Source organism: Neovison vison, chromosome 12, assembly GCF_020171115.1.
Source record: "Neovison vison isolate M4711 chromosome 12, ASM_NN_V1, whole genome shotgun sequence".
Taxonomy (NCBI): Eukaryota; Metazoa; Chordata; class Mammalia; order Carnivora; family Mustelidae; genus Neogale; species Neogale vison.
In genome coordinates this window covers 116,214,686-116,242,633 of record NC_058102.1, presented here as the reverse complement: position 1 = coordinate 116,242,633, position 27,948 = coordinate 116,214,686, and positions in this window count along the sequence as shown.

The following is a 27,948-nucleotide window of genomic DNA, read 5'->3' as shown; positions in this document are numbered from 1 at the left end:
TTTTAAAAAACTTTATTTATTTATTTGGCATTTATTTGGCAGAAAGAGAGAGCACAAACAGGGAGAGTGGGAGAAGGATAATCAGACTCCCCACTGAGCAGGGAACCTGATGTGGGTCTCTATCCCAGGACCCTGGGATCCTGACCTGAGCTGAAGGCAGATGCCTGTGTAGAAGCTTTTAATCTTGATGTAAGGTTGAAGTATTTTTGTTTTTATTGCCTTTGCTTTTAGTGCAAAGCCAAAGAAAATCATTGCCAATACCAATGTCATGGAGCTTACCATCCGTGTTTTCTTCTAGAAGTTTTACAGTTTCAGGTCTTATATTCAAGTCTTTGAGTTAATTTTTATTTATGGTATAAGAAAAAACTAGGGGACCAGTTTCATTGTTTTGCGTGTGACTATCCAGTTTTCCCAGCACCATTTATGAATGGACTGTCCTTTCCCCACTGTGTGTTCTTGGCATCCCTGTCAAAAATTAATAAGAGACTAACATGAATGGGTTGATTTCTGAGCTCTCTATTCTGTTCCACTGACCTATGTGTCTGTTTTTATGCCAATACTACAGTTTGCTTTGATTATAATAGCCTTGTGTAGTTTGAAGTCAGGAAGCATGATGCCTCCAGCTTTGTTCTTTCTCAAGATTGCTTTGGCTATTCAGGGTCTTTTGTAGTTCCAGAAGCATCTTAATGTTACTTTTTCTATTTCTGTGAAAAGTGCCATTGGAATTTTGATAGGAGTTACATTGAAATCTGTAGGTCACTTCGGGTAGTACGGAAATTTTGACAATGTGAATTCTTCCAGCCTATGAGCACAAAGTATCTTTTTATTTTGTGCCTTCCTCAATTTCTATCAACAATGTCTTATAGTTTTCAGTGTAGCGATCTTTCATTTCCTTGGTTAAATTTATTCCTAAGTATTTTAGGGATTGTTTTCTTTATTTCCGTTTGGTATTTGGGCTAAGCCCAGGGTGGGCGATAGCTGCAGGAAGTACTTGCACATCCATTGAAATTTAGTTCTTTTTAGATCCAGTACTGTAAATGCTGAGCCCTGTTGGCTCTCATAGCTAGGTAATTTGATGGCCTGTCCCTTTGGGTGGCTACCACAAATGTCGGGAAGTTGAGACTCGGTTTTATTGTTGGAGTGAGCCAGAGGGAGAAAGCAGGAAAGTGCCCACTAGCTCTTTTGGGCTCTGGGGAAGATCCCAGACAGCACCTAGAAACACGCTGATTAGAAGCTGGACCCATAGGCAGCAGCTTGGAAAGTACGCGGTCACATCCCTTGCAGGAAGAAACTGATGGATGGGTGTTTTTGCCTGCTCCCTTTGCACTGAGCTGGGGATATAGCCAAAGGGGAGAGCACACATGTCCATTTAACAACTGCTTCTTTGTTTGTTCTAGTGCTGTGGGATTCGTAAATGCCAGCCTCACTGACTCTGAATGCTAGGTGATTTGGGAGTCTCTCCCTTGGGTGGGAAGCTTGAGTGGCAGCCTTAAAAGTTAAGATACTATATGTATGGTCCAGACTCCTTGGTTCCCAAGGATAAGTGAGAGTTGGGGCTTCCCTTCCATTGGCTTGTCACTGTGCCCTGGGTGCACTTTTGGTAAGAGTGGGTCTCAGACTTTACAACCTGTTTTGATGTGGGTATTTTCTGTGTCATCCAATGTGCAGGAGTCACTCAACTTCTAGACATCTCTCAGAGGCAACTTATCTGTGGGTAGCTACATACTCAGTGTGTCCATAGGAGGAAGACCAGTCAGAGACCTTCTAGGCTGCCATCTTGGTGATGTCACACCTGTCACAGTTTACTTTAGATGGAACTCCTCTTCTGAGTGCTGATGTGGGGACCTGCTCTTTTGACCTGGCTGGTGACATCTAACAGCAAGATGAGAACTGGCACTGTCTGGTTTTTGTTTGTTTGTTTTGTTTTTTAACACTGATTAGAGTTACATTTTTATTTATTTGTGTGATTGTCTGCACATGTCTATACACTCCAGGGAGGAGAAGAAGATCTGGTCTGGTGTGTGACACAGCCTTATTTTCAGTCTGTGGCCGGGGACCTGACATGTAGTGGGCTGCCAAGCCGTAGATCAACATGAGTTGAATGAATGAATGAGAGACTTGGAGGACTTCAGATTAATTCTGGCTTTGCAATCTATGCATCTTGTAAATTTGGGCAAGCATTTCCCTTCTTGGAGCCTTACATTCTTCATTTACAAAATGGCTGGTTTGGCCCGGAAGCTCTTGGAGGTCCCCAGATTTAAATTCCAGAGATGCGCACATGGTAGATGTCTCAGAGCCCGACCACCACTTCTTTTTCTGGAAACCATCTGTTCAGCCCCCAACTCCATCTCACTCTGCAGGAGCACTTTTCCAGGATTTAGTCATTTAGGCCAGAGATGGACTCTGGAATCAAGCTGGAATGAACATATTCTCTTTCCCAGGGACCTGGCATTAGACCTGTAGTCCTGCCGATTAGAATCTGCTTGTGACTGGGCTGTGACCTGTGGATTTGGAAGCTTTGGGGGTGACCGCCTCCTGCCTGGTGTGGATAACCAGCAGTGGCAGTCAGAGTGCAGAGAGGGAAGAACGAAGCAATCCACAGAGCAAAGCAGGCAGGGCAAATGGAGAATTCTGGCAACTCCCAGTCCCTCACGGAAGCCTGAAGCTTTCTTGACCTTGGGTCCCATAAGTGGCTTGTATACTGCCAGTAAATATCTTTTTTTCCCCCCTCTTTTTTTGGATGAAAAGTAGCTCTAATTAGTTTTGTTATTTATTTCCAGAGACCCAGATAAACATATACATATACTCTTCTCAATAATTAATTCTCATTTAATTGGTTATTCGGGGAAGACTTCTCACTTCTTTAAATCCTCATTCTTAGAAGCCTGTACCCAGTATTTTCTGTGAGTAGCATTTATCAGGACCTGTAAAGCATGCCTCTCTCCGGGACAGTCTTTTGTGTTTCTAACAGCATAAAGCTGGGAGACAAAGAGCCTTTGACCTGGGTTGAGTAAATATTTCATTTCTCAGCACCATATCTGAACAGGTTGGTCTGGCCTGCTTTGCTGACTTTTGTGGCTGTTCCCTGCACACCTGCTGTAATTCTCAGGCCTTTCTGCACACCTCTGCAGATTTCCCAGAGCCTGGACAGGAGTCACCTCCCTGATCGATATCAGCACAACCCCCATCTACTCTTGGTCTTCTTTGAACTGCCCTATCTTGTTGTCACACACATCCTGACTTCATATTTCCCTTCCTGACCTCACTGAGAAATGAGAAATTGGGTTATGAGTTCTCTAATTCCATTAGCCTCATTATTCCTCAGAAATGTGTGTGCAGGGTAGGTAGTGCTACATAATAGAGGAAGTAGAATACTCGGGTTCTCCTGGTAACTGTGTGATCCCAAACAAATCTTTTTCCTTCTTCATTTGTAAGATTAGAGCCAGTTGCATGATTTCTGGGATCTTTCCACCTTCACCCCAAGGTCTGTTTCAGTAACCCCCCTCACAGTATTCATTCTAGTCTCAATTTCTAGGCTCTTATGCTACTCCCCTGTCATCCTCCAGGACCTTGAAAGGCCAGGGGTCTTGTTTATAGATGTAACTTTTCCCCTGGAAGGTGCTCAGTTTTACTATAGTTAAAGTTTTAACTAACTGAGCTTTTAAAATAAAGTGGCTCCCAGCAGACAGAGGGAAGTCAGGGCCTGGAAAGGCCCTCCTCGCCTCTACCTGGAACATCCTGGATTGGTCAGCTCTCTCCCTTCATGCTACCTGCATCTGCCCACATCTCCCCCATCTCCTTCCTTGACGGGCAACATTACCAGCCCTGGTTGTTTTTTGCCTTATCTTAGTGGGAAGCTTTCCATGTTTCTTCTCCATTAGGATGCTTTATTGATTGACAAACATGAAGCTTTTTCCTTTTGCTTTCCTTTTGCATATTCTAAAGCTGCAAGGGATTAGGGGTCCTTGAAACGTCTTTAATAATCATTTTCTCTTTCTGCTGCCATCGTGAGCCCCCAACTTGTTCTGTGGATAATATCCCCCAAACCACAGGCAATGAGACAAGACGAGACGAGTGGCCGGTCTTGGGACTCAACGGTGAATATGAAGACACTAAAGTGTTTGTTTCAGAACTTATGTGGCTGTCTTAATGAGAACCTATCTAGCCCCTTTGGCCCAAACCCTTCTCCTCATATGCCGGACCTTCCATTCACACACCCGTCAGACACCATTGTTCAGCTTCCTGAGCATCGTCGTCCTACAGGGCTGGGTCATCACAGCAAGGGGAAAGCCCACTCAGTTGGCCACCATTTTGGAAGTCTGTCCTTACCACCATCACACTGGGGCAGGTTTTGAACAACAATGGTATTTAAGCCAAAATTTTATAGATTTACCAAGGCTTTGTCATATCTCTACCTGCTTGTCCTTGTCAGTCTCCTACAGTTCCTCAACTCCTTTTCCCTAGGAGCTCAGATCATACCAGAAAAGGGACTGAAAATAAACTAACTCACTAAGTGGAAAAAAAGAAGATTTTTCTTATGACTATTGGTTTGCAAAAACAAAATTAAAGATAATACAGGTTCACGCAATGTCATGGATAATGACAACAATCTAGATGACAGCCAAGAAAAAGGCAACTTTATTGCTTTCTTGCAAACAGGCCAAAAACAATAGTTCATCATGTTTCCATGACATTCATAATGGAGCACTTTATAATCTAAGGAGAAGTTTGATGAAATATAAGAATTGTGCTTTGGCTAAAAAAAAAAAAAAAAAAAAAGCCAATTTTTGTTAAAATCTTTAAATTTATTTGTCATGCTTTCTAAATTCTGGGCTAATTTCCTTGAGGCTAAGGTCTCTACTAATTTGTTTGTTTCTTTTGTAACATAAAGGCCATGAAATTTACACTTAAAATGACCATTGTTTTGTACTGGGTTTTCTTGGCCAGCTATTGCCTATGTAATTTTCACTATGGCTCTTGGGCCTGATTCATTCAGTCTTGGCAGTTACTGAATATTCTTGTCCTTTACAGCTATAAGGATGTCTCAAGTTGGCAGGAAGGAAAGAGAAGTCTTTGTGCTGTTGAATACCAAATCTGGCCTCTATTACAGCACTGAAGGAACGTTTTTTGGAATGACATTGGAAACAGCCAAGAGAACATCTCGAAGACCTTCTGACCTTGATGGAAAGAAGTTCCCACTGAGTCACCGGTGTTGAGAGAGGCAGGTGAAGCAGCTAATTCTTAATGAGTAGAAATTTTAGTTATCGTGTTTGGCTTAGATAATATGTTTCAGAAGTGGCCAGACAGGATCACAAGGCACCATAGTTAGATGATCCTCACAAAGGCCTATATACCAAACTGCCTTCCGATAACTGTTGCTTACAACGGAGACGTGATGGTATCTCCAACAAGGAGATTCTTTCCAGAATCATAGGTAGAGTTATCGCCCTGCAGACCAGCAGTCTAGAAGAGGATGATGAGTTGGGGTAAATCCACAGAAGGGACTCCAGTAGTCCATCCTGGACCCCCTTCTGGGAAAGAAATGAGAGACATTCTAGAAACAGTGCATGCGGATAGATGGCAGGGAGAAGAAGGCTTAAGAGAGGTTAAAGAAAATCAGAAGTTCGCCCCTAGAGGACAGTGCATGGGAGCACTGGCTGAAACAGGAGAGAAAAGGAATGACCTTGACAACCAGCCCCTATGCAACCAGGGCACCCCATGCTGGCTCTTACCACTTTCCTTCCAGAGTGGGGCAGGACCAAGGAGCCAGCCCAGACTGGTTCAAACAGATCCAAAACAGGATGGTCACCGAACTTGACCTGTCACTGATCTTCCTTCTCATCTGAATGCTAAAAACACACCCATAGCAGGCTCTGTCAACTGCACCTGCACACCCACTTTCCTGGGACTCCCCTCTCCTACACGCTTACACATCATCCCTTTCCCATCTCAGCCCCTAATTTGCACCGTTCCCTGGTTACTATTCAGGGAACCAAACTGACACCTTTGTTGTGACTGTGTCTCTCTTTGGTGGCAGCTGTTGTCCCCAGCAAAGCTTGGCCTGTACCTTTAAATTCTAGGTCCAGTCTCATTTCTACTGTAGCTGGGTCCAAGGACCCTAATCCAGTCCAATAACAAAAGCAGTGTTAGGACGTGAAACTCTTGTGGGATCATGACTGAGTCCTCTGCACCTGTTGCTCCACTATAGTCTGGCCCCCCAGAGTTTCTGGCTCTTCTCCTCTGTTCAGGCTTGGGTTTGGCAGTGACCTCGATGAGGCAGGGTAAGTGGGAGGAAGTGGTGAGGAGGGTACAGAGCCTGGTCACTGCACTGGTATTTGCATTCTTCTAGGGAGAAGAACAAAGCCAAATACCAAGTCTTAACTTCCAGGCTTTCATTGTCTGATTGGGCTGACATGCTGTGGAGTGAGGACAGAAGTGTCCCCAGTTTTCCCAGCATAGACAGTTGGGGCAAGTTCACAAGGGTGTGAGGCCAGGGAGCAGTAATAGTGCCTGGATGTGTGTGTGTGTGTGTGTGTGTGTGTGTGTCCATAAAGGCATGGAGAATGTCCAGGATGTCACAAATTCTCTTTTCAGAAAATGATCATCACATTTAATACCTTCCCAATTAAACCTGTGTGAATGTGTGGACAAAATATGGAAAAAATGAAAAAGACATGATTATTTGATCTTCTGCTGCTGTTTCTTCTCTACCTAAGAGAACACTGAATGAGAAAGAGGGTGATAAGTCATGGGACACAAAGACCACAGCCCTGTGACACCCACAGGTCAGCCAAAAGTGTCTGGTGCGATTTTAATCCTAGTGATTTTTGAAATTTCATGAGGAAAAGAAACACTGAACTCCTTTTCTGGCATGTTAAATAATGATAATATATGCTTTAAAAACTCATTATAACCATTAACATGAATAACTAGTGATTTAGAATTTGAGTTAAATAGTTAGGCTGCTACATTTGTGCTCTTTGGGTGTTTGAATATAATTATTTGAGGATTAAATTGAGAGACATCGAGCAGTACCAGAAATAAATAGCAGGCTTGCTTGCAAAGCCAAAATTGGAAAGGAGAAATGAGAATTCTTAGGGAAAATGTCTGTGGTATGAATGAATGAATAAAAAATAAGATATTCCATGCTTAAATTATAAGGAAGATTTCAGGAATAAATTGATTAAAGTTTTTAAGGAGAAGATGAGAAAGTAATATAAGACTTTAAGAAACATTTTTGCTTTTCTTTTTATGGTCTCTAAGATGGAAGAAGGGATTGATTAAAGAGGCAAAAAATGTATTTTTATTATTTAGAAATCCTGTTCACTTACAAAAAAACAGGTAATAGGTTATCTTTCTTGGCATGAAAGAAAGATCTACGACCTATTTAGACACTATCTCAGGTAGCAATTACTTACATATTAAATCGAGACAAAACCAGTGTGTCATCCTTATTTTCTAATAGACAAATCCTCGGTGGTTTATACTGTACCTAGAAAAAAGTGGAATTTATCATCAAAGCTTGGCAAATCAGTAGCTATTAGCTTTATTATAAAAATGACCTTGGATTTGGACTATACTTAGGATCAGATGGCTACATATATTTTTGAAAAAAAAAAAAAGAAAGAAAATCCTTTCAATTAAGTTTTTTACAGTGTAAATGTGTTTCCAGTGATTTAAGTCAGACCCTGAAGGCTGATTTTAATGTCCTTCATTAAGGATTTCTTTGATGTATGAGTCCAGGGTTCTTTTGGCTGAAAGTACTGTCTATTGAGATGTTAGTGAAATATCAAGCAAGGTGAACAAAACAGGCAACTCACAAACAGATTTCTGAAGGTCCTCCAAAAATAAAATCATCAAAAAGAAACTTTGAAATGCAATGTGGAACAGAGTGCAGGAGGCATTTTCAAAGGCTTTGCTGCCTTTGGACTCACAGACCACCAAAAGATTAGCAAGATTCTGATGTACGGGAGCGTCAGGAAGTTTCTGGGCTCACTCATCCCTGGACGACTAAAAAGCCAACAAAAATTCAAAACGTCAAACCATTTTATGATATAAAAAAGAACTCAATCCGTGCATGTTTGTAATTTCCATAAATTAGCCTTCTTAGGCCAGCATGGTGTTGCGTAACATTGTCAAGCAATGCATCATACAAATTAGACAAGGGCTCTGGCCAAGAACCGTTTTAAGGAAAGTTACAGAGCCTGTGCCCTTTCCTGCACACTGAGCTCAGATCTTCTCCATCTGACTGGAATCACAAAGAAGAAACTGAACATTTTACCCAAAATATTATTGTAAAATGGTGGCATCGAGGCCCTTTCTGAGAGACAGGACTTGGGCAAGCATGTGCAAGGTAGGGGGAGGAGGGTGTCCTCACACAGCTCCGTGTGAATCCGTCACAGGCGGTTGCCAGGCCCGGGCTCTGAGGCGGTGGACTCGATTTGCAAGTCACATTTCAAACCAACAGTGAGATGCAATTAGGGAGATCAGTGTATGAAAACAGCACCGGAGGGCTACTGGAGTGGGAACGCAAAATTGTACTGAGGATTCGAGAACGTCTCCGACATGGTCATTAGGTACGGGGACATGGGACTCCTTAAAACGCTCCACTTGCCCGCCAGAGCCCCCAGCCCTCATCAAGAAGCCTCCTCCTGGGGCTTCCACCCCCTTCCCTGCACCCTCCTTCTCTCCCTTGCGCGTAAATACTTCCCAGATACTGTTCGCCCCTCCGCGACTGCCTGAACCACACGCCTTGTCCGGGTTCAAATAACCAGTAGCTGCTCACCTGTCTACAAGAACAATGCTAGAGATTGATGGTAGTCAAAGATCTTTAAGACCCAGGCCTTTCCCTCAAAGGGTTTAAAATGCCCTTAGAGGGGCGCCTGGGGGCGGCTGCCTTCGGCTCAGGTCGTGATCTCAGTGTCCTGGGATCCAGCCCCGCATCGGGGCTCTCTGCTCAGCAGGGAGCCTGCTTCCCTCCTCTCTCTGCCTGCCTTTCTGCCTACTTGTGTTTTCTCTCTCTGTCAAATAAATAAAATCTTAAAAAAAATAATAAAGTGCCCTTAGAACGAAAAGAAATACATATGTAACAGATAAAAACATAAGGCAATAAAATAGCCAGATGTACAGAAGTGACCCAGGAATTCAGAGGCCAGAGCTCATCCCTTGGGAATCGTGGAAGCTTCACGGAAGGGGTATTTACCTAGCCCTGAACAAGCAGGATTTAGGTTAGGTAGACTCCAATGGGACTGAAGCGTGGACTGGCATTTCCCACAGGAGCTCAGCCCCAGCAAAGGGAAGCAAGAGGAAAGGAACAGGCAGAGATGAAGCTGGTGAAGCTCACGTGCCCAGAGCAAGGAGCAATTTACACGCTGGGCTGAAGCACTTGCAGAATGACCGTCTGCTAGGTTGTCCAGCGAGCAAGGAGGTACTAGAGGAAAGGGCTGTTTTAGGGATAATATACAGGGGCTCAGCATATCCTTGGGCACAGGATACTCTCAGGGGATGTTTGTGCTCCATGATGCCTGGGGGTCCCCATTCTGCAACTTGGCAAGAGCCCATCTTGCAGCTCTGGGTTGTCCCAGCAGTCTCTGTAACAGTGATCTTTGCCCTGGCTCGTGGAGAGGAAGTCACACCACACATCTTCCCTTCCACAGGCTGCTGGCCCAACCCCTGGCAGATGGGAGACCTTGGGGCATTGGACCTAGATGTGCGAGGCTCCTGGATCAGGATGGATGAGAAACTCCCCTCTGTCAAGTTTCCATTCAATGGTGGGTGGTTCTGCCAGCCTGGGTCAGGGAGGGCCACAGCCTCACTCCATCCTGGGATCCTGCAAGGCACATGTGTCTAGCTGTGACCTTCACTGAGCCTTTGATGGCCCCCTTCTGGGAGCATAGGGTAGCGGTGTTCGCTGGGCAAAAGCCAGGGAGGGGAGGCCAGCTGGACCCAGGGAGCCCAGGTGTGGTTCTCTGGGAGCCCAGGAGGGAGACAGAAGGCCATAGGGAGATAGACCCCAAGTCCCAACGCACACTGGTTGCACACTTTGAGGCCTGACATGGGGACAGCAAGAAGGCGTGTGAGAGGTCAATACATGGTCACAAGTGGCGGGGGTGGGGTAATGATAGAGTAAGAAAAGTGAGGAAAAAAAAAAAGAACGATACTTTTATACGGTTGGAGGAGGGACTGGACAAGGAGAAATATAAGTCAGAGGCAACTATGGCATTGAAAGCTTGGGTAATGCGGAAAAGAATGACACCCTGGTAACAGTAAGAAAAATAAGCAAGAGCCAGTTTATTTATGCTTTAATCTTAGTTTGGGGTTAGGGTGGGAGGAGGAGCAAAGGCTGGCTGTTTCATTTTGGACCTGGCAAGTTTGGGGGGCTAGCATCCACAGTAAGAGGAGGTGTCCATAGGCAGTTGGGCGTGAGCTGGGAGAAGTGGGGAGACAGGGAGAGGCTGAGATGGAGACTCAGCAGGAACTTTCCAAGCAGAGCTTCCCAGGGAGTGCTCCCAATGATATCTTCCAGGGAAAGGATGAGGAAGGGCAAGCAGACCTCAGAGAAGATACTTGTGCGATACCTGCCTTTAAAGGAAAGAGAAAGAAGCTCCTGAGAAGGAGTAAGATCAGCAGACAGGAAACCCCAGTATAAGGCTACGTAAGAAAGGAGTAAATTCTCAGAAGAAAACCAAAGGAGTCAACCCAGCAAATCTTGGAGAACAGGGACAAAAATAATTCTTTAAAATTCCCCAGGGAATAGTTTCAGAGGTATCCTTAATTGGCTTCCTGCGTGAATGGGAGGGCTGTACGCAAATCATGATGTTTTGTGGCTGAGCTTGGCCTGGGAGGGATAGTGTAAAAGGAGCTTTGGAAGCAGGCAGTGCAGATTCGAAGCCGTGTTTGGACACTTTCTAGTTGCGTGATCTTGGGCAAGTTACCTAATCTCTTGAAGTGTCAGTTTCCTGGCCTCTGAAATGAGTATATCAATCCCATATTCTTCGTGTGAGGAATGAATGAATGCAAAGAGTCTGGCACACTGCCTGGCACACGATTATCCTTGGGATTATATTGAAGGCTTAGGAGCAAGAATGAGGACTAAAATAGCTCTGTAGCCTCAGGGAGTCCTGAAGTCTCATGGTTGAGACAAACAGGCACAGAAACAACCATAACACAGGCGGTACGAACGCTCCAATAAAAGCACAAACGACTCGCTAAGGAAGCAAGAGAGAGGAGGGCAGAGTCGCAGCCCAGCACACCCAGCGCAGGCGTCGGAGGTTGGCCAGCATTTTTTGAATCCCAGTTCCATCTCTCTCTAGCTCTGTGCCCTGGATGGGACACAGTGGATGTGATACCTGTGGTGAGTTGTCCCTAATACCTATTTTCTCATTCTCACATGACACACATTTTTTTTAAAAAACTAGGTACATGGCTACACTGCTAAACATTATAGTTTTCAGCCTCCCCTGTTACTAGATGTGAAGATTAATAATAAAGTTCTATCCTATAGAACATGGAAAAAAATGTGGTTATGTTCTGGGTCATTTTCTTGAAAGGAAGGAGCATGCATTCTTATTTGCCTTTCTTTTTCTCTTTGATAATGGGAATTCAGATGTGATGGCTGGAACTGATGCATCTATCTTGGGTCATATAGCAAAAATTGTGGGTTTTTGGGAGGGAGACAAACCATAAGTGACTCTTAATCTCACAAAACAAACTGAGAGTTGCTGGAGGGAGGGGGGTTGGGAGAAGGGGGGTGGGGTTATGGACATTGGGGAGGGTATGTGCTATGGTGAGTGCTGTGAAGTGTGTAAACTTGGCGATTCACAGATCTGTACCCCTGGGGATAAAAATATATTATATGTTTATAAAAAAATAAAAAAAATTAAAAAAAATTGTAGTTGAGAATAATGTAGTGAGAGAAATGTCTGAATCTGTGACTTTGTGGGGTTTCCAACCTCTCCTGGACAGTTTAGTTTTGGACTATTAAACAAGAGAGAAATAAATTTCTTTATTCCTTAAATCAGTGATATTTTGGCTTTGTTATTATAACTTTACTTGTATCCTAAAAATAATATACCTGCACACATTTATAAATTAGAATAAAATACTGCATAAAGTTGTGAGAATTGAGTCCTCCCTAATGCATAAAAGCCAGAGCACCAGTTCCCTACCATAACATATATACTCAGTCAATGTTTACTGAACACTTGTGGACGCCTAAATAATACTCATGGAGAACTTCCAAGGAATAGCATATAGACAAAGGGGAACTTTATTCTTCAGGTGAAATCTCCTTATGTTTAGTAACATGTAGAAATTAAGAATGGACTCATACATTTTGATATAAATGAAAAATTCATTATTTATAGAGTCCTTACTTGATGTCAGGTGTTGGGAAAGCAAAAGTAAATAAATCAAGGTCTTTATCCTAAGTTGCTTGCTCAATGAGTCATCATACAGTATACTGCTTAAAAGCTCAGACTATAGCTCCAGACTTTCTGAGTGTGAATCCAGGTTCTACTATCTTCTAGGCTGGTAACCTTGGCAAATTATTTCACCTCTTTTTAATTCAGTTTCATTCTCTATAAAACAGAGATAATAAAAGCACCTACTTCAGAGTTCTCATAAGGAATAAATGAACTAATACCTACAAAGTACATAAAATAATGCCCAACATTGAGTAACTGCTCAGTTTATGTTAGCTATTGTATAAGTTACTGCTATATAACAAATCACCCCAAGGTTGGTAGCTTAAAACCATGAACACTAATTTAGTTTGCAATTCTTTTTTTTTTTTTTTAAGATTTTATTTATTTGACAGAGAGAGATCACAAGTAGGCAGAAAGGCAGGGGGAAGAGGGGGAGGTAGGCTCCCCGCTGAGCAGAGAGCCTGATGTGGGGCTTGATCCTAGGACCCTCAGATCATGACCTGAGCTGAAGGCAGATGCTTAACCCACTGAACCACCCAGGCACCCCTAGTTTGCAATTCTATGGGCTAGAGATTTAGACTGGGTTCAGTGTGTGGTTTATCTTGGCATGCCTTTTTTTTTTTTTTTTAATTGTTGTTGTTGTACTTGTTGGTATGTTTCTTTACGCATCTGGAAGCTGGTTAATTTCTATAGTTGCTGGGTAGGAAGTAACTGAGGCAGTTGCGCTTTTTCTCATGGCAGAAGCAAGATTCTAAAAGTGTAAGTGTGAAAGGTCACAAGACTTAGGCACAGAACTGGCATTACATTGGTCTCACCATATTCTCTAGTCAAAACAAATAGAAAGTTTAACAGATCCCCGGGTTAGGGAGCTAGCCTCTGTTTCTTGATGGGAACAGCAGAGAAGTCATATTGCAGAGTGTGGATACAGGGATGCTGTTAGTTGGGGCTATCTGTGTAATCAATTCACAGCAGTCTGCCTCTTGTTTCAATAATTCACATTCCTCGTATAGGCAAAATGTAGTCACACTCTTCTAAGACTGACAAAATGTCATCCAAACATGGTGTTAAACTCGGTATCAGTTCTGCAGGTGGCTCTTTGAATGTGGCATCTCTTGATCTGAAGGTCTGTGAAACAGAGACAAGTTACTTGCCCAGAGACCCAACATACAATGATGGCAGAGCGCCAAGGCAATTGCAGTAATCACTCCTTTTGAAAAAGAGAAAGGATGGGAGACAACTAGCAGTAAGTGACCCACAGCAATTCTGAAATCTCAGTGGGTAAGTGCTGCCCGGTCCCCCAACTCTGGGGTAGGGAGCATTTCCTGATTAGACCTTGGTTCTTATTCTTGTGACTGGTTCTTTGATTGATTTTTTGTTTGTTTGTTTATTTGTTTTAGTTTCTTACTCCATCCTCTGAGCTCCTGCTCCTAGACTCTGAGTTGTTTTTCTCACCATCATCATTCTTGGCTACATCTGAAGAAATAACTGTGTTGGCAGATGAATGGCTTCCTTAGCCTGCTTCTGCCTATAGAAGGTAGGATGCTGAGAGTCTTTTGAACATTTTGGACAATCTCCATCTAGATTTAGACTCAATTTAGTATAGAAGAGCATCACTTTTGCCTCTATAGCTTTCTTAAAAATGTACTGGGCATAATCTGATTATTTTATTCACTTCAGAGGACAAAGTTAATACCCAAGATTGTTCTGTTGATAAGTCTCTCTAGATTTACTGACTGCTACTTTGGGATTTGGTGTTTGAGATTATACCATTAATATTTTAGAAGTGCTTTGAGTCAGTGGCAATTGAGTTATTTTTTGCAATATGTCCCTTAATTACTTTAGAAGTTTTAATGAGTGGTCACACAGTGATATCCTTGATTTGATCTGTGTCCTCAGGCAGTATTTTACATTAAGAATCTTTTGCTATCTGAAGAGATTAGAAACAAATAACTATTTTATTTTTCAATCCATCAAATCATCCTGCTTATAAATTGTCCAGTTCTTTCTTCACCTCATCTCTTTCTTGTGTACCTTAGCATATGCACCTAGAGGCAAACAGTTAACACTATCAACATTCTGCCTGGGGGATCCACTTAACCAAAACCAAGCATTTATTGGGATGTTATCATATATATGTCTATATGGAGATATACAAATATAGATGAAGTATTATATATGCTACTTCATCTACCGATTAATCAGTCTATCAATTGATAAAGTATATTTGATTCTGCTGCAGGTGATAGCTTTTTCAATAACAGCATTACTAAGAAATAATTAACATACTCTAAAATTCATTCTTTTAAACTGTACAGTTCAGTGGTTATACCACCATCATTGCTATCTGATTGTTGAACACTGTTGTCACACCAAAAAGAAACTTCCATTCAACAGCACTCACTCCCTATTACTCCCTTCTCTCAGCCCCTGGCAAACATTAATTAATCTAATTTCTATTTCTATTTATTGGCTTATTCTGGCCATTTATGCAAGTAGAGTTATATAATATGTGGCTTTTTTGGTGACTGGCTTCTTTCACCTCATGTAACCTGCAAGGGTGATCTTTTTACAAGTAGTTTTACTGCTTCATAAAACAGATCACCATTTTTCTAACTTTGCAAACAATTTTTACACCATCTCTCCAGCCTCTGCTAACAGTGTGCTTACTGCTTCCCCATCCTCCATTCACTCATTGGTTCCAGAATCAACATTACACACTCTAGATATTGGTGACATCAACATTCCAGTTCTGGTACTAATTTCCATATTGTTATTTATTGCCCAACTAATGTTATATCAGAAACAAGCAAACATGAGTGGCATGCAATAATAATCACATAGTTTTGTTCACGAATCTACAGGTTATTTGGATGGTCCTCTTAATCTCAACTGACTCACTTATATATATCCATCAGCTTCAGGTCATGTGGATAGGGTTTGTTGGCTTGTCTTAGAGGCTGGCTCACTTTAGACTTGTCTGGTGTGGCCTGGTTAGGACAACTGGGGTCTCCTTCATGTGATCTTCTGTTCTCCAGCAGGCCAGCTTTGTTCTTTCACATAGTGGCTGGGCAGGGTTCCAAGAGAGAGCAACATCACTTACGGTCTCTCAAGACCCAGGCTCAGAACTGGCATACTGATGCTTCTGTCCTGTTCAGTTTGCAAAAGTAAATCACAAGACCAGCTCAGAATCAAGGTGTGAGGAAATAGACTACCCTTCCTGAAAGGAGAAACTGCAAAGGCACGTTGTAATTGGGAGCTGTTAATTGTGGCCATCACTGCAATTAATCAAGGCTGTAATTCCCATTACTGACACCAAATGGCCACAGTTAATTCAGTCAGACTGCTGGAGTTCCCTAGTTTTTCCCTAATTCAGTTCAGCAAACATTTATCAAGTGCCTATTGTTCAATAAATGCTGTATGTGATCCTAAGAAGATAAAGATGAAAGGACATAAGGAGTCTTCAAGGAGTTCATAGTCTATGAAGGGAAATAGACATGTAAAACAACAACCATGAGCCAATATTACAAACTGAACAGTATGTTTAAGATAGAAAAAGAAGTGATAAATTCTACTGAGAGTTTCAAGGGAGGTAGGATAGAGAAGATGGTATCTAAGTTGGGTCTTTGCAGGAGACCCAAAAATTGCCTGGAAGACAAGAGGTTGGAATAGATCACCCAAAGAAGAAGGAAGAGTTGGACAAAAGTATGGAAGTGTAAGTACTTGTGGTGGGGAATAGAAAATCCAAGTAGTTTAAAATCCTTGAAGTATCAAGTACTGGGAGGAAGGAAGCAGGAGGTGGGTAATAAAGGCTTTCTGACCCCTGGCAACTACCAATATGTTCTTCATTTCTATAATTTGGTTATTTCAAGAGTGTTACATAAATAGAAGCACACAGTATATAACCTTTTTAAAAATTTACATTTATTTTTTTATTGTTAAATTTAGTTTTTTCAGTTCCAAAATTCATTGTTTATGCACCACACCCAGTGCTCTATGCAATACGTGCCCTCCATAATACTCACCACCAGACTCACCCAACCCCCCACCACCCTCCCTTCCAAAACCTTCAGTTTGTTTCTCAGAGTCCACAGTCTCTCATGGTTTTTCTCTCCCTTCAATTTCCCCCAACTCACTTCTCCTCTCCATCTCCCAATGACCTCCATGTTATTCCTTATGCTCCACAAGTGAAACCATGTGATAATTGACTCTCTGCTTGACTTATTTCACTCAGTATAATCTCCTCCAGTCCCGTCCATGTTGATACAAAAGTTGGGTGTACATCCTTTCTGATGGAGGCATAATACTCCATTGTATATATGGACCACATCTTCCTTATCCATTTATCTGTTGATATATAACCTTTTAAATTTGAATAATTCCCTTGAGATCCATCCAAATCGTTCTATGTATCAGTAGTTCAAAGTTCCTTTTTCTTGTGAGATAGTATTCCACAGTACCAATGGACCACAGTTAATTTAACTAGTCACCTATAGAAGGGCTTCTGGGTTGTTTCCAGGCTTTAGCTATTAGGAATAAAGCTGCCACAAACATTCAGGTATAGGTTCTCGTGCGAACTGAGTTTTGATTTCTCTGTTCTAGACATCTAGTAATACAATTTCTGGGTCTTATAGTAAGCAGGTGTTTAGTTTCATAAGAAGCCACCGTACTCTTTTCTAGAGTGCCTGTACCGTTTTATATTCCCATTAGCAATGCCTGAAAGATCCAATTTCTCAACATCCTTGCAAGCATTTGTTATTTTTTATTTTAGCCATTCCAATAGGTGTGCAGTGATATCTTATTGTTTTTTTAATTTGCATTTCCCTAATGGCTACTGATGTAGAATATCTTTTCATGTGCTTATTTGCCATCTGTATATCCTCTTCAGTGGAGTGTCTGTTTATGTCTTTTGCCCATTTTCTAATTTGATTGTTATATTCTAGCATGTTTTTACTCCCAGCCTCTTGTGCATTCATCTAATCAGAAAATGGTCTAAATTTTATCTTGTGTTTTCACTAAGGAGATTTTTCTATGGAAGAGAATCAAAAGTCTCAGTAAACTTCCACACATTCCATTTAGATGGCTCACTTTTACTATTCCTGAACCATTTTATTGTACAAACAAATAGGACTTGTCCTGCCTGCTAGTTTTCTCTCAAAGCCACTGGCCGTTTCCCAGTCTCTTGTGTTATACACAAGTGCCGAGTAGCAACTAATTACTTAGGCTTATTCTATGGGGCTCATGCTTAAGCAGGAAAAAAAAAAAAGTCTGATTTTAGGCCCAATGAAAGCTTATTATTTGTGCATCTCTAAAGGAAACTGTTGACTAAGCACTTAGGTACCTGGCAGGTAGGGAGCAGAGAAGAACCATTATAGTTGCCTGTGTTTGATTAGAAACTGACAGAATTTTCTCACTCAGAAGAGACTGACGTTCAGCATCTGATACTCTTCACCTCCTCCGGGGTCTTGTGTGAAATGTGTCCTAGATTTACTATTTGTGGTTTTTTATCCAATGGGTTCAAGAGACAGACATAAATTTTGCCTTTCTTAAATAAGTCATAGCTGCTGAATCAGCATTGATACAACTTGCTAAACACAAAGAAGATCAAGACTCAGTGATAGGTGAATTTAGGGGAATACAAATTACTAAAGACGTGCTAGAAAGGGCAAGAAAAGATTTCTCCATTTTCTCCATCCGAACTGACACTGATAGCCTTTTGTACAGATTTTCTGCACAGCATAGGATATGACCAAAGGAACTCTATAAGACCTTGCCATTTCTTTACGACAAAAATTAACACATAAATATGCACTGAAAAATTAGTAACAATTCCTATGGAAGTATAAACACATATTCTAAGTGCTATCAGAAAAAAACACCCCACATTGCAATACATTAAATGGGTTGCAATAAATACCAAATTCTGAAATCAGCGTGTGTCAAGAAACAATGATTGAAGAGAGCTGACATGCACTGAAATATGGACTAGTCTAGAGAGTGCTTAAAGAAGGGAATCAAAGCAATAAATAAATAATCATTTATATTATTTTGCCTTTTTTATAAATGATGAATTGAATAAAGGAGAGGCAGGGTCAAGTAATTCAAGCACCCAACATCAATCAGAAACCACATTCCAGCTTGCAAGATGCCAACTGGTTTAGAGAGCTCAAAGAATTGCTCCATGTTATTTTTCCTGGATAAATCATTTCCAGTTGTTAAAGTTATGGGCTTGCTGGGTCTTTCTGAGCATTTGCCCCCTGGAGAATTTGCACCAGAATAGATCTGGCATCTAGACTACCATGTGGAATGGATGCATGACAACCCCCGTTGGTGACATAATGACAGAAAATCAGACAAAGAGAGCCAAGGTGTACCAGAGAACCCAGGAGAACTAACCTTTGCATTCAGCACGTATTCATTGAACCCTTTCCATAGTCTAGCTCTGTGCTAAGTACATGCTATATGAAAATGGAAAATCCCGGCCATCAAAAAGTTCAAAAACTCACATGGGAGAGAGACACATGATCATCAAATATAAGATATAAACAGGTGTTATAACGGCAGCAAGTACACAGTATTGCCCATGTACAGAGGAGCTCTGATTCATCCCCATGATGGTGGTGGGGTAGGATAGGTAAAGAAGGAAGTCCTGAATGAGGTGAAGACTGAGATGGATTTTAAAGGTGGAATAGCAGGTGAGATAGAGGGGGGAGAGGATTGTGCCAGGCAGGGTGACTCATAGGAGAGGGCAAGTGACACTTTGCAAGCTGCCGGAAGTTTCCTATGGTGGGGATATAGGGGATGTGTTCTAGGCAGCGGGAGGTGAAGGCTATAGCAGGAGGCAAGAGCCAAGTAAGACAGTTCTCAATGTCTTTTCTTAGACAGCTAAGATAGATAGCTATCTATGTCTTAATCAACTGATGCAAGCCAATGACATGATGAGAAAGACAGAACTAGGGGAAAAATTTGTTGCATGTTGAGACCATTTGCTAGCTATTCCAAGAAAGTCAAATCATAGAGGCCACTGCACTGTGTTTTAGAGATTATTTATATATATACATACATATATATGCAACATTTATTGTATATATATTCATATATACATGCAACATTTATTATACATTTATTTTATATATATGTGTGTGAATGTGTGTATACATATATATACATATATGTATATATACATACATATATGCACACATATACACATATATACATATATAAAATATATACAAATATTTATATATATATTTATATATATAAGATATATATATAAAACCATCAGGTTTTCTTCTCAAGTCTAGCTTATGCTCTGGACACTGGGCAACAAAGAGACCGTCCCTCCAATGTCAGTTTAATGACAGAGCTTATCATCTGGTTATCATTATCACCTATAGGTCCATCCTCTGCACTGACTTATAGCAGCTGGGTGGTAGACCGAATGGTTTGTATCTTGTCTTCCTCAAGCAAAGGGGCTGTGAACCTCTCAGATGGATCCTCAACCTCATGCCTTATTTTATACTAAGTGTATAATGGAGTTTGAGATTGGAAAATAATGAAGGAGACTTAAACCAGGACATTGGAGCTGAAGCTGAAGAATCTGGAAAGGTTTCACTGGGGTACATAAAGTCTCACAAGAGACATTGCTATATTTAGTATTGGAAAGGTTTTCCATGTAAGAGGAAGGATTAGACTTTTCCTGTACAGTGGCAAAGTATGGATTGCCCAACTGGGTGAAGCTATAGGAGAAATTGATTTAATGCACAATAAAAATTATGATGCCTATCATTTAGCAAGTGACTCATACATTCCAGAGATTCTGATAGGATCTCTAATCCTTGTAACAACCATATAAGGTATGATTTTATCCTCATTGGGCAGATGAGGAGTCTCAGGTGCATTTGAGCCTTAAACCTATCTCTGACTCTCTCAGTCCATTGCATTAAGGTTCTCTTGGGAAAAACTATTGCACCATGTATTATGACCCCTGAATGGAGCTGTCAGAGTTAAACTGGACTACATGCCAGGTGGACGGTTCCCTCTCCATCCAGTGATCATTGCCATGGATAACACAGCAGGAATTCAAACAGCATTTGGGCTGTTGGACTATGTGGCTGTTAGATCCATTTAAATGAGAGCTTCTAGGGCTCTGCATCATTCTGTAATCAAGTTGGATGTTGACGCTATATGGAGCGTGTATTAGTTTCCTGTTGCTGCTGTAACTAATTGCCATAGACTCAGTGGCTTAAAACAACACAGTGTTTTTCTCTTATGGTTCTGGGGGTCAGAGTGTACTTTCACAGGGTTAAAATCAAGGTTTCAGCAGGGCTGGCTCCTTCTGGTGGCTCTGAGGGGAGAATCTGTTTCCTTGCCATTTTTACTTTAGTGGCTGCCTATATTCTCTGGTTTGTGGCTGCTTCCATCTTTAAAGAGTATCACTGCACCCTCTGATTAAAAAAAAAAAATTATTTATTTGAGTAGGAGAGACAAAGAAAGAGGGAGAAAGAGAATCCCAAGCTGACTCCCTGCTGAGCACAGAGCCCAACGGGGGCTTGATCTAACAACCCTGAGATCATGACCTGAGCCAAATCAAGAGTCAGATGCTGAACCCACTGAGCCACTCAGGTGCTCCCCACTCTCTACTTTTATTGTCACATCACCTCATCCTCTTCTGTTATTGAATATCTCTCCACTTACCCTCTTCTAAGGACTCTTGTGATTACATTGGGCCCACATGGACAATCCAAGATAATCTCCCCATCTCAGGATCATTAGCCTGATCATATCTGCAAAGACCCTTTTGTCACATCAAGTAATCTTCACGGGTTCTGGGAGTGAGGACATGAACATCTTGGGGGTGGGGGCAGAGGCCGTTACTCAGCCTACCACAGCACGCAAAGGCAAAAGCATGGGTAGAGCTAGGATAGTGCAGTCTTCTTAGACTTGAGGAAAATTCACTGAGGAATGAATTCCAATCTGCATATGTCCTTCAGACACTGAGAACAGATCCCATTAAAGTTGTTCTCTAGCACATGCATTACTGATAAAACAAAGAACAGCTCCACAGGGGGACCAAAAAGCACTTTTACTTATCTTTTCTCACAAAGGATGGTAGCGTTTTAAAATTCAGATAAATAAAATATGTTCCTAGCATCAAAGTCTCGAGAGGCAGATGAAATGCTAAAGTACGAAAATAACCAGGAAAAACTAATCACAAATCAGACAAAGACCAAGCATTTCCATTGTTTTGCATTATCTGAAAGTGTCAAGCCATAGGACTTAGGGGACCTGGGAAAGGGTACACATAAAGATAGAGAATTTAATATTAACACTGGAGATGGGCTTGTCACACGCTAATCCAACTGGCAAAGGAGTATGTCTCGGAGTCCAACACCTGATAATAAAGTATTACCTTACTGCTGATGCCAGTCTTCCCAATCCCATCGTTTTAGGTTGTCTTCTCCAGGGAGCTGTTCAAGCTCTCAAATTCACCACATAGGAGTCTCTAAAAGTGGCATTCACGCAACAGGAGCTTGTTGAGTACTCAGTAGATATGCGTTCCTTTGTTAGACATTAAGGGAGATGTAAAAATAAGTAGAAGACAAAACCTTGTCCCTGAGGAGCTTTAAGATACACGAAAAGCTCCCGCAAACAACCCAAAATACTGGCTCATAATATCATTGTGGTCTGTGAATCCTGTCCTAAGAATCTACTCCTGATTGTAGTTTATGTATCACATTGAGCAAAGCCACTCACAAATAACAGGCATTTGTTGGCCAATTTTCATTTATCTACTACAGATAAGATTGAAGAAGATAAAAATGAACTGAGGTGCACTGGAGCAAAGCAAACAACCAAACAACAAACCGTTTGGTGAGCTTTATCTGTGTGCAAAACCTTGTGCCAAACTCTGGGTTTGCATGAACAAACAGCTGAGTCCCCCTCTTTAAGGCCCTGTAGGACATACTGTACCCACCAAGGGGATTATAATCTGCTGGAAGGACTAAAAATAGTAGTAAAATTCTTAAGTAAAATTAGAGGATAAGCTCTGGGTACCAAATGGAATGTTTTATGAGTAGACTCTTAACATTGATGAAAGATGTCTCTAGATGTTTGTAAATCCTCCAGATTTGGAAATACTCTTTATAAATGCATTTCATCTCCTTTCTGAACTTCAATAAAATATAATTAAAAAACACAGTGGTCCCATTCAAAGCTTAAAACTGTTTAGGTGTAGAACTAAACACTAAACTACATTATTAAAATTAATCCTATGACTAAAATGAACTTTTGGCTATATTGTGTATATAGAAATAGATGCATAATAGCAAATCACAAGTTATTGTAAAGTTTGGGCCTTCTAAATAGTTCATAAAATCACTTAAGCTATGGATGTGACATTTCCATTTTCCTGAGATCTACAGTGCTTGGGAAATTCAAAGGAAAAGTGAAGGTGAAAGGATTGGGAGTGTTGGTGAATTCTCTGCCAAGAACCAGGCAGTTGGGATAAGGCTCAAAGGACTTACAAAGTCTATTGGTAACAGAATGGGCAGAGGCGTTTGGCTTCCTAAGTGAACCAAAGGTCTTATTTTGGTTACTAGTTGGAAATAATGTTGGACTCTGGACAAGATAGAGTAGGTAGGCAGGCCTTTGGCAAACCTCCCATCAGTTTCAAATAGCAAGAAATGATTATTAAATGAGAAAATTACAATAGCTAAGCTGAAGTACCATTAAGCATTTCCATGGACCAAAAGTGAAACAAAAGTACAAGGTGGTAAGCAGGGTCAAAGCCATGGGTGGGATGGAGTCCAGGTCAGGTAGCAGGCAATGGGAGTTAAGTTCTTACAGGGTAAAGGAGATTAAAAAAATTTTTTTTCAGGAGATGCAGACCAGAGCCAGGGGCTGAGATGGGGCTTTCCATGCTCTTAAAAGGATATGGAAAAAGTGTTATCAACTGCTGCCTTGGGGCTAGAGATGATGACAATGGGAAATCCAGAAGGCTAAGAAGGCACAGTCTCAGGAGTAGAAATTCCATCTGTGACATCCCTTCTCTCTCCAAAATGCCACGGCCCCAAATGACCATTTTAAAGTCCGGATATGTACTTAGGACCTGAGGACCAGGTGGAAGCAGATACAAAATATTTGGACTAGAAAGGGTGAGGATGTTAGGGGGAGCAAGAGGGAAAGAAATCAACCAAACAGGATGAACCAGGAAAACAAAATTCTAAACTCTGTGGAGAAACCTAATAGTAAGAAAGGCAGTAAACAAGAAAAAAAAATCTGGATAAGAAATCAGCGTAGGTGAAGTCTGGACCAGGACCTACATTTAGGGTGCTTGAAGAGATAAATGAAACCATACGGACATAAAATATAATTAGGAAGCAAAATGCAGAAATAAAACTAGATATGGAAAAGAGCCAATTCTAAAATTTTGGGATTGAGGAATATAGTAATTAAACAAAAATAAAAATTCAAAAGGCAGGATAAACTCAATACTGTGGAAGAGCATGCCACAGATTTGGAAGACATCGCTAAGATACAACATACTCAGCATGCAGCAAAAGAGAGGGTGGAGAGAGAAATTAACTTGAAAATATGCATGAGCAGCCTTTGAGAGACAGGGAGATCTGTTGAAGAGCTCAAATATGCATCTAGTAGGAATTCCAGGAAAGGAGAATGGAGGAGAAAGGTGGGAAGCAAGGACTGTCATGACTGTTCATATTGAAAGTACATCGTATGTATCCAGAAAATGATATAAAGACAAATCTATACCTATTCACTTCATAATAAACTTGTAAATATCAGAGATAAAGAGCAAATTTTAAAGACCACAACACCAAAAAGATAGATTATCTGGAACAAAATGGCAGATAAACAAATAGCTGGAGAAAAATAATTGTGAGCATGATTTAAAAACCAGTTAAATTATCTCAAGAGTAAGATCAGAATAAAAACATTTAAAAGCATATTAAAAACTACATGCACTGGTAAGTTAAAAGCAATTATAACACAGAATTTGATTAAAAGACATTACAGTTATTTATTTATTTTTACCATAAAATAACTGCAAAGTGTAAAACACTTAGAACAGTGGAGGAAATTTTTAATGACTGTTTCAATCTCCTTACTGGTTATGGGTCTGTTCAGGCTTTCTATTTCTTCCTGGTTCAGTTGTGGTAGTTTATATGTTTCTAAGAATGCATCCATTTCTTCCAGATTGTCAAATTTGTTGGCGTAGAGTTGCTCATAGTATGTTCTTATAATAGTTTGTATTTCTTTGGTGTTAGTTGTGATCTCTCCTCTTTCATTCATGATTTTATTTATTTGGGTCCTTTCTCTTTTCTTTTTGATAAGTCTGGCCAGGGGTTTATCAATTTTATTAATTCTTTCAAAGAACCAGCTCCTAGTTTCGTTGATTTGTTCTATTGTTTTTTTTGGTTTCTATTTCATTGATTTCTGCTCTGATCTTTATGATTTCTCTTCTCCTGCTGGGCTTAGGGTTTCTTTCTTGTTCTTTCTCCAACTCCTTTAGGTGTAGGGTTAGGTTGTGTACCTGAGACCTTTCTTGTTTCTTGAGAAAGGCTCGTACTGCTATATATTTTCCTCTCAGGACTGCCTTTGTTGTGTCCCACAGATTTTGAACCGTTGTGTTTTCATTATCATTTGTTTCCATGATTTTTTCAATTCTTCTTTAATTTCCCAGTTGACCCATTCATTCTTTAGAAGGATGCTGTTTAGACTCCACTCCAAAACTGCTAGAACTTATACAGGAATTCAGTAAAGTGTCAGGATATAAGATCAATGCACAGAAATCAGTTGCATTTCTCTACACCAACAACAAGACAGAAGAAAGAGAAATTAAGGAGTCAATCCCATTTACAATTGCACCCCAAATCATAAGATACCTAGGAATAAACCTAACCAAAGAGACTAAGAATCTATACTCAGAAAACTATAAAGTACTCATGAAAGAAATTGAGGAAGACACAAAGAAATGGAAAAATGTTCCATGCTCCTGGATTGGAAGAATAAATATTGTGAAAATGTCTATTCTACCTAAAGCAATCTACACATTTAATGCAATTCCTATCAAAGTACCATCCATCTTTTTCAAATAAATGGAACAAATAATTCTAAAATTTATATGGAACCAGAAAAGACCTCGAATAGCCAAAGGGATATTGAAAAAGAAAGCCAAAGTTGGTGGCATCAAAATTCCAGACTTCAAGCTCTATTACAAAGCTGTCATCATCAAGACAGCATGGTACTGGCACAAAAACAGACACATAGATCAATGGAACAGAATAGAGAGCCCAGAAATAGACCCTCAACTCTATGGTCACCTAATCTTCGACAAAGCAGGAAAGAATGTCCAATGGAAAAAAGACAGCCTTTTCAATAAATGGTGTTGGGAAAATTGGACAGCCACATGCAGAAAAATGAAATTGGACAACCACATGCAGAAAAATGAAATTGGACCATTTCCTTACACCACACACAAAATAGACTGTGGATGAAGGACCTCAATGTGAGAAAGGAATCCATCAAAATCCTTGAGGAGAACACAGGCAGCAACCTCTTCGACCTCAGCCGCAGCAACATCTTCCTAGGCACATCGCCAAAGGCAAGGGAAACAAGGGCAAAAATGAACTATTGGGATTTCATCAAGATCAAAAGCTTTTGCACAGCAAAGGAAACAGTAAACAAAATCAAAAGACAACTGACAGAATGGGAGAAGATATTCGCAAATGACATATCAGATAAAGGGCTAGTGTCCAAAATCTATAAAGACCTTAGCAAACTCAACACCCAAAGAACAAATAATCCAATCAAGAAATGGGCAGAGGACATGAACAGACATTTCTGCAAGAAGACATCCAGATGGCCTACAGACACATGAAAAAGTGCTCCATATCACTTGGCATCAGGGAAATACAAATCAAAACCACAATGAGATATCACCTCACACCAGTCAGAATGGCTAAAATCAACAAGTCAGGAAATGACAGATGCTGGCGAGGATGTGGAGAAAGGGGAACCCTCCTACACTGTTGGTGGGAATGCAAACTGGTGCAACCACTCTGGAAAACAGCATCGAGGTTCCTCAAAATGTTGAAAATAGAACTGCCCTATGACCCAGCAATTGCACTACTGGGTATTTACCCTAAAGATACAAATGTAGTGGTCCAAAGGGGCACATGCACCCGAATGTTTATAGCAGCAATGTCCACAATAGCCAAACTATGGAAAGAACCTAGATGTCCATCAACAGAAGAATGGATAAAGAAGATGTGGTATATATACACAATGGAATACTATGCAGCCATCAAAAGAAATGAAATCTTGCCATTTGCGACAACATGGATGGAACTAGAGCGCATCATGCTTAACGAAATAAGTCAAGCGGAGAAAGACAACTACCATATGATCTCCCTGATATGAGGAAGTGGTGATGCAACATGGGGGCTTAAGTGGGTAGGAGAAGAATAAATGAAACAAGATGGGACTGGGAGGGAGACAAACCATAAATGACTCTTAATCTCACAAAACAAACTGTGGGTTGCTGGGGGGAGGGGGTTGGGAGAACGGGGGTGGGGTTATGGACATTGGGGAGGGTATGTGCTATGGTGAGTGCTGTGAAGTGTGTAAACCTGGCGATTCACAGACCTGTACCCCTGGGGATAAAAATATATTATATGTTTATAAAAAATAAAAAATTAAAAATAAATAAATAAATATTATATAAATATTAAATAAATAAATATATACTAAACAACTTGTTTAATTGTTTAGTAGTTGTTTACTTCCTAAACAACTATTTTTATATATTCAAACTAGTGATGTTTGATTCCTTTGTTCCTAAAAAGCCTTTCAAATCAATAAACAACTTGGACCAATTAACATAAAAAAAAAAGAACAGTGGAGGAAAACAAGCATACCAACAAAAATGTAGAAATGTTTTAGCACTGGGAAAGGCAAAGGTGAAATAAAGTCAAGGAAAAAAAACTGTAACTAAGATGGTGAAAATTAGTCCAAATATATAGTTATTCTCAATAAAAATAAATGAATTAAATATCTATTAAAAGAGAGCAATCATTCAATTGGATAATATCATAAACATCTAGGTGTATATTGCCTAAAAGAGAATTTAAAACCACACAGAAAGATTAACAGATGAAGAGGAGTAAACAAAACAAAACAGTCACCATACAAATATTTACCAAAAGAGATTTAACTTGGTAATACTAATAAGACAAATCAGAATTTAAGGCTGAAACATTAATGGGGGCAAAAATAGGACATTATATAATGCTTGAAAGAACAAGGACAGCAGGTCAATCGTGCACTGCATATATCTAATGAAAAACATTGAACAATAGGAAGCAAAGATTGACAAAAATCAGGTAGGGAGTACAAAATCATGGTTCATCTTTAAATTTAGGAAGTGCGGTTGCTTTGGCATATAGGTAAAATGAAGCCATGGTGAACCCTTGAGCAAGAAAGGATGTCCTGAGAGCAGGGTTTC